General features: G+C 35.1%; 1 pseudogene; it reads left to right on the top strand.

The window, feature by feature from the left end:
* Nucleotides 1-813: 813 nt before the first annotated feature.
* Nucleotides 814-2,685, top strand: LOC131061247 (uncharacterized; annotated as a pseudogene).
* Nucleotides 2,686-8,546: the final 5,861 nt, after the last annotated feature.

The raw sequence follows: 8,546 nt of genomic DNA, 5'->3' as shown, positions 1-8,546 counted from the left end.
TATAGAGATCAAAAATCTAGAAATCGCATATTAGTTATATTAGAGAGATCATAAATCCAGAGATCATCAACACAATAGAGATACCGATGGAGACTTAATTGGATGTAGCATGTCGCACCAAAGTTGTTAGAGTATGCTAAGCTAGTACATAATGTTTCCTAAAGCCACATTAGTATTTTACCTAGATCATTATCTACCAAAACTAAATATAGTAATCCTTTTGAGGATTCATTTCATGGTGCTAGATCTTCATTAGGTTCCACTTCTTGTTGGAGAAAAGAACAGTTATTTCTTGAGGTAGATGAATATCCCATCAACAAAGGACAAGACCCTTTCTAGAATATAACAAATTCTACTCCAACAAAAGATCATGGGGGTTTCACTAGAGATATTGAATAGGAGATAGACTTCTACTACTGCATTAAAAGCATTGACATGTTCTTCATTTATTGATGTAAACTCTCTGTGATTCCACCACAACCAACAAAGGTGTAAAAAGTTGTTTGCAATGCATGGATTTTTAGGATTGTCCTTTGAGAAAACATAATTAAAGTATGGAAGCAGGTTCTACCAACTCCTGAGGGAATCTTGACGAAAAATAACTGTAAAATATTTGGGCGAGCTTATATGCAAAAACTCATGCTTCCTGATGGGTTTATGTACATAAATAAGCATGAATTAAGTGGTAAAGGGGCTTCTGGAAACAAGAGGGATAGAGAGGCAGTGGAAGTGAAAACTTCTGGTGTTGTGTCTACTCCATCTCAGAATAGGAATGGCGAAGGTGTTGTAAGAGGAGCTGAGAAGGGTGTTGGAAGAAGTGGGGGTGTTTACATTCCCCCATTTAAGCTGGCTCAAATGATGAAAGATGTGGAAGACAAGAGCAGTGTGGAATACCAGCGCATGACATGGGATGCCCTTCGGAAGAGTATCAATGGGTTAGTAAACAAGGTAAATGCATCTAACATCAAGAACATCATTCCAGAGTTGTTTGCAGAGAATCTCATCCATGGGAGGGGTCTAATTTGTACGTCTTGTATGAAATCATAAATGGCATCCCCTGGATTTACAGATGTTTTTGCTGCGTTGGTTGTTGTGGTAAATACAAAATTTCCTGAAGTTGGCAATCTGCTTTTGCGAAGAATTATTTTGCAGCTTACGAGGGCATACAAACGCAGTGACAAGAACATGTTGATAGCAGCAGCCAAATTCATAGCTCATTTAGTGAATCAACAAGTTGCACATGAGATCATTGCCTTGGAACTTCTCACCCTTTTACTAGAGAACCCCACAGATGACAGTGTAGAGGTTGTTGTTGGGTTCATGAAAAAATGTGGTTCTTTGTTGCAAGACCTTTCACCCAAAGGTCTCTATGGGATTTTTGAAAGATTTAGAGGTATTCTCCATGAGGGGGAAGTTGACAAATGAGTATAGTTTTTAATTGAAGGCCTTTTTTCAATTTGCAAAGCTAAGTTCGAGGGTCATCTAGCTGTGCGTCTAGAATTGGACCTTGTAGAGCAAGAAGATCAGTTAACACATAAAGTTTTCCTAGAAGATGAACTTGATCAAGAAGCTGGTTTGGATGTTTTCAAGCCAGATCCTAATTTCTTAGAGCATGAGGCAACCTATGAAAAACTCAAGAAAGATATCCTTGGAGATGCTTCTTCAGATGAAGCAAAAGGGGAGAACGATTCAGGTGATGATTCAGATGATGATGATGACGATGAAGAGGAAGGTGAGGAAGCACTGAGAATACGGGATGAGACAGAGACAAACTTGGTCAATTTAAGACGTACAATTTATTTGACAATCATGTCAAGTGTTGATTTTGAGGAAGCTGGTCATAAGCTACTAAAGATCAAGCTTGAACCTGGTCAAGAGATGGAATTATGCATCATGTTGTTAGAATGCTGCAGTCAAGAGAGAACATACCTTCGTTATTATGGTCTTCTTGGGCAAAGATTATGTATGATCAATAAAATTTATCAGGAATTTTTTGATAAGTTTTTTGTGCAACAGTATTCTATGATACACAGACTAGAAACAAATAAACTACATAATGTTGCAAAGTTTTTTACCCACTTACTTGGCACAGATGCTCTTCCATGGCATTGTCTTGCTTATATACGTCTGACAGAGGAAGATACTACTTCCTCTTCCCATATTTTTATAAAGATTATCTTCCAGGACCTGGCAGAGCAGCTTGGTATATTGTTGCTTAATGAAAGGTTGAATGATCCAACAATGCAGGAGTCTTTTGATTCAATTTTTCCAAAGGACAATCCCAAAAATTCATGGTTTTCTATCAATTTCTTTACTTCTATTGGTCTTGGTGGTATCACTGAGAGTTTACGTGAGTATTTGAATAATATGCCAAGTCTTATAATGCAGCAACAAAAGTCTATTCCTGAGTCAGATGAATCTACCTCTAATGACGATTCTTCTAGTTCATCAGGTTCATCAGATTCTGAGAGTGAAACTGACAGTGAGAGCAGTAAGGAGTCACCAAGAAAGAAAAATAATTCAAAGCATGACAATGAGTATGAAAAAACAAGAAGAAAGAAAAGGGCGAGGGCATCTGACTTGGAGGATGAAAGTGACAGTGAGAAAATCAGAAGGAAAAAGAAAAGGAATTGCACTTTAGAAGGCCTAAGAGAAAGAACATTCATTGAAGGCCTAATAAAATGATGCAAAGAGGCTAGGGTAGTCATATAGAAGGCCTAAGAGAAATAAAATTCATTGACATTTCTTGAGAATTTCAAAGGGGAAAATAATAGTGATGGAGGACTGATATGTGACAATCATTGAAACCCATATCAATAAGGGTCAAAGCACATAGCAATGATGCCTAAGGACAGTAAATAGTAAATAGCTCTGTCCACAATAGCCAAAAGAAAGCATACAAGGCAACACATGATTCCAGCCTTCCAAAATAGAGAACAACATTCTTTTCACAGTTGTAGCAGTAGTTAACTTGGCAATCATTATCAATAAATACAGTCTCCTTACAATCTCAACGCATGAAAAATAAAGTATCATACAATTGCAACATCAAGATCTATGATAGTGGACAACATGAAGGGTAAAACAAGGCACGTATATTCACTCATATGATTGTTATAGTGTTATTATATTAAGGTGTTCATAGTATTATCAAAAGAGAAATTATAGGTCCAAAATTAGAGACCAATCTTAAGACATCCCTGTCTAATAAGGGAATAAATCAATAGCCGAAATGAATCAATAAGAGGCCACAAAATAAGAAGGTATAAATAAAAGGGCTTATTTATATGGAGAAAAGAAGGATTAGAGAAGATTTTTGCATCAACCAAGGGTAGAGATAAAGGAAAATAAACTTTTCTATACAATCCAAGGTCACCACTTCAGTGATATAAAGATAGAATAGTCCTTATGGATAGTTGACAACAATCACGAAGAATTAGAAGAAATGATGTAAAAAAGATTGTCCTAAATCACGTTGAAGAGAACACAAAGATGTAGTCTATGTAGTAGCACAAAGGGACAAAGCCAAATAAAACCTTCATTTTCTAAACCAAATCAGTCTATGTAGGGCATTGAATAATAAATGTCAAGAATGTTGTTATTTTAACACATAAAGACACTAAGACATACAGTCCTTAGGTCTGCAAAGATCTCATCATTAATATACAGATTGTTGATGCCACATTCAACAATAATAAAGTTCCAAACACATATATGTCATCCAAACATAGAGATCATGACATATATAAGTCATCATAACAAGACATCATGAGTAGCTACAACCATAGGACTCATAATGCAATGAACATTTTCAGTCCCAAAGCTTCTTTACAGTCATAAGATCATAAAGACAATTAAATGTATAAGAAAGGGTAGTATATTAGTGAAAGTCACAATGAAAAGGGACATAAGGGTAGCCAATAACATGAAGTGGAGGCTTCCAAACAATGATCAGTACAGCCTACCCTAGAACTACAATCATAGCACATGAACAATGCCACATTTTAAAAAGTGCAGAGATGAAAAAATATTTGTGTGCCTTAGGAGTAGTGACACATTCATGTGCCTTAAGAGTAGTGACCTATCACAAGTTATGCATAGAGGATCAATGCTAAGTATAGCCATGGAATGGTCACTGAAGACCTTATTCATGACAATGTCAACAAGCTTCTTGAGAGACTGAAGAAGAATTGAAGGATATCTCAAGAAACAATCTTAAATTATGGTAGCAGTCATTATCAAAGATGCCAAAGCAAGTATCATAGTGCATCAAACTATAATGACAGTGAGACAAAGAATCACAAACAAAGACTAAAATTTTCAGTCAGAGTGATAACAGATAGAGCAAGCAACCCATAGTTGTTTCAATAGTTTGAAGAGAATTCCTTGAGAGAGAACACTGCAAGATCAAGTTGAAGAAGGATACAAGCATCAAGGCACTTAACATAAGCTAGGTAAATAGTGATTCTAAGCCTTTGATAGTAAGAGAAACCAAAAGGAATGTTGTGACAAAGATGTGTGATCAGAATAGGGTCTTCATAAGATTTAATAGTCATGACCAACATTGTAAAAATTCATCAAAGTAGTCTTAGTATACTTCAAGGACAGTCAAACAAGCCTAAGATAGTATTGAAGGGATGGTGACAACATGTGCATCTAGTAAACAATAGCCTTTTAAAGGTCATAGAAGTCATGTCATGGTTCCATGAAAGACGGAGATAGCTTTGTGATAAAGAGTCTCAGTCATACCCAAGTTCAAAATAAAGTTTGCAGCCTCAATAAAAAAACATACATCACTGTGAACTTTTCCATAAGATATCTCTATGAATGGTCAAAAGACAATGCTCACAATATCATGACACTATCATAAATTTTGCAATCACGAGAACAGATATAAAGATCAAAATATTGTTGCCCATATTAGTTAAATAATAGTCTATTTGACTGTCATGGGTTGAATAGAAATATAGGTCTAAAAGGGCTTCAAGGAGCAATTATCCATAGTAATTATGCAAGATGATCACGAAGGTAATTAGACATCAGTCAACTTAATATCTTATACAAGGATTGCATACCAAAAATCCATTAGATATGTTTTGAGATGAAAAAGAAGAGTTAGATGGTTTTGGTTCAATGATGATAATTTCTATTTTCAAGTAATTTGATTCGGTATATTATACTGAAATGTGATTTCATAACTAGCATTTCAACTTCTATATAACTAGTTCTATAGCCCCATTTTCTTGCTTGTGAAGAGAGACCATGTCAGACAATATCAACGAACAACAAAATAAGGAGACAATTGCTAGATTGTGGTCTAACTTGAAAAGAAAAGGTGATGGAAAATGTTATTGTCCATGCAAAATTTGTAAGGGGTTAAAGACTAGAAGACTTATAATCAAAACAACGAAGAAACATTGTAGGCTGCATGGTCACATTGAAGGTGGACATGATTATCATCCATTGGTAGGTTTTTCATTATATCGTTTTAACAATTTATATACATAATAAATCACGTGATGATGAGATCATGATCATAGTTTATTTATGTTTATCAATTTTATATAGGTCGAGCACATGGTATGGATCAACACAACCCTGAGAATATGGTTTTCAAAGTGGACGAACATGGAGGTGTGAATATCGAAGCTGAAGATAATGATCCCATGGAAGATGACGATCATGAGCCAGAAAACACAATTGAAGATGATGGTACATATACATTTATCCATGACTCATTTAGTACTCGCGCATCTGATCATGATGATGAATATGACCTTGATGTTGTTCATGATGTACCTCTACTTGAGAAGGCATCTGAGGCCCTTTACGAAGGCTCGCAGGCAACTCTTATCTCCGTTGTATTGTTGTTGGTGAACTTGAAGGTTATGAATGGTTTATCCAACATAACAATGTCACGTATGTTAAGGTATGTCATATATGTCATAATAAACTGTGAATCATGTTGTACCATTAATATTCTTTATATTAACGAATTATATTTTTTTGTTGTAGACTGATAGGTGAGTTTTAGTTACCACCATCAAATATTCTACCTCGCTCATACCGAGAATTATCTACCGTTATGAAAGATATTGGAAAGGAGTATCAAGCAATAGATGCATGTCCCAATGAGCATATTATATATCACAAACAACATGAATTTCAAACTGAATGCCCTGAATGTCATATCAGTAGATATCGAATAGATCAAATAACAAAAAGGGTTCCTCGCAAGGTTCTTCGCTATATTCCCATTATTCCACGTATGCAACGATTATTCAAGTGCACTAGCTTGGCACAATTTATGGATTACCATGCACGCAATAGAAGTCGAGATGACATTATTTGAATGCCTGCGGATGGTTCAACATTTATGGACATAGAGGAAAAGTGGCCACACTTTAAAGAAGAACCTCATAATCTTAGGCTTTCATTGGCAGCGGACGGTGTCAATCCATTTGGAGAGATGAGATATGTTTACTCAGTGTGGCCTGTTTTTGTTATCAACAATAACATTCCTCTGTGGATGTCAATAAAGAGGGAGCACATAATGTTGGCAATGATTGTTCTGGGTATTTTATCATTTAAATATAGTCATCTAAATTTAATTATAAATATTGCAGTAAAATGGTCACAATAATTATATAATGTTTTTGTTCATTTGATTAGGTAAGTACCAAGTTAAAGATATGAATGTATATATCGAACCTCTTATCGATGAGTTGCTGGAGTTATGGAATGGTGTCACTATGTATGACGTCTCTAGACCAATAGGACAAAGACAATTTCAATTCCATGCGATGCTTCTATGGACAATACACGATGCCCCGGGGCTAACACATTTTTGTGGTATGTTATAGTGTTTAAGTTGTGCATGAACATTATAATTCAAAAAATTATCATATTTCATCCAATTATACATTATCTTGTAGGTCTTCAAACAAAGGGAAAATTTGCATGTCCTGTTTGTAGTCCAAAGATGAAATCTCGTCATTCAAAAAGTTTAGGAAAGCAGGTGTTTGATGAGTATAGGCACTTTCTCCACAAAAATCATAAGTATCGAAATATTGAAAAACATCTTTTCAATGGGAAAGAAGAGAATACATCAAAGCCACGAAGAATGACACCTCACCTGTGGAAGTTGCAATATAATAGAATTAATCATCAAGGTAATGCCATTCCATCTATTGGTTTGTCATAAAACATCTTTTCTATTTTGTTTTGTTTACTAATGATGTGATTGATGATCATGAAGGTCGTGAAGGCATAAATGACCACCTTCCTAAGGGACTAAAAAGTTATCCCCGACAATTTAGTGGGTTTCCCTACTACGAGCAATTACAAATTATTCATTTGTTTGATAGTATGCATAATGGAAAGAATATAACAGAGACAATATGGAAAATATTGGATGGAAGGTGTGACAAAGAAAAAATTGTCAAAATATGTAGTGACATTCAGGATTCCAATCATGCAATGATAAATGTCATTCAATCAAATAGCCATGGAGACAAGATTAATATAAATGAGCTTCCTTGGTTATTAATGGACCAACAAAGCAATGCTATAAAAGAAGTCATACGAAAAATTCAATTTCCCACAGGATTTGCTGCGAACATAAACAATCTCATATCAAAGAAAAGTGAATTTGGGCCAGGGATGAAAATGCATGATTGGCATACCTTCATTAAGGTAATTCATGTTCTTGTGTTTTTAGTATGTATTTAAGTACTGCACGTACGTGTACTTTTCATTGTATTATATTACAAAAAAATGAAAAGATAATTTTATAATTGTTGTAGTACGTTCTACCACTATCTCTCCCAGATGACTTCGACAATGATTGTCAAGCAATTCATATATGATCTTGGAAAATACATGAGGTAAGTAGTGATATTTGTTCAATTCGTTGTATAGATATTATATTTACGATTTGTTTTACTTGTTATGTAATATATTTTTTTGCATCTTGAATACCTTGTAGGTGGTTGTCATGTAAAGAAATCCATAAAGACGATATAAAATATTGGAAGAGAAAAATTCCTCATTTAATGTGTGAAATGCAAAAGTGTCTACCTCCAGCTTTTTTCAATGCACAAGAACACTACCTCATACACCAAGTTGAGGAGATTGAATTGTGTGGACCTATACACACTAGGTCAATGTGGATGGTTGATAGGCACTTGAAATTTTTGAAGGCTTTGGTTCGACAAAGAGCACATCCTGAGGGTTTTATGGTGGAGGGATATATGGTATACCAGACTATGGTGTACATTTCTGAATATCTTCCTAAGTTTGCAGCAAAGATCCACATGGATCGCATTTGGGATCCCAACACCATTAACAAATTCAGAGGGGAGTACTTGATGGGGAAAGGTAGATTGAGGAAAGTGAGAGGTAATTATAAGATGTTATTGTAGTTAATTAATTCATAATCTTCAAAATAAATTGATTGTAAGACGTCTATTTATTTTTTGTATAGTTGGTCGAGAGTGGGATGCACTACATTTGTATATTGCAAACAATCTTGACTGGATAACGGT

This window comes from Cryptomeria japonica, chromosome 5, assembly GCF_030272615.1.
Source record: "Cryptomeria japonica chromosome 5, Sugi_1.0, whole genome shotgun sequence".
In the NCBI taxonomy this organism is placed as follows: domain Eukaryota; kingdom Viridiplantae; phylum Streptophyta; class Pinopsida; order Cupressales; family Cupressaceae; genus Cryptomeria; species Cryptomeria japonica.
Note: the sequence above shows the minus strand (reverse complement) of the source record. Positions and strands in the feature narration are given on the sequence as shown.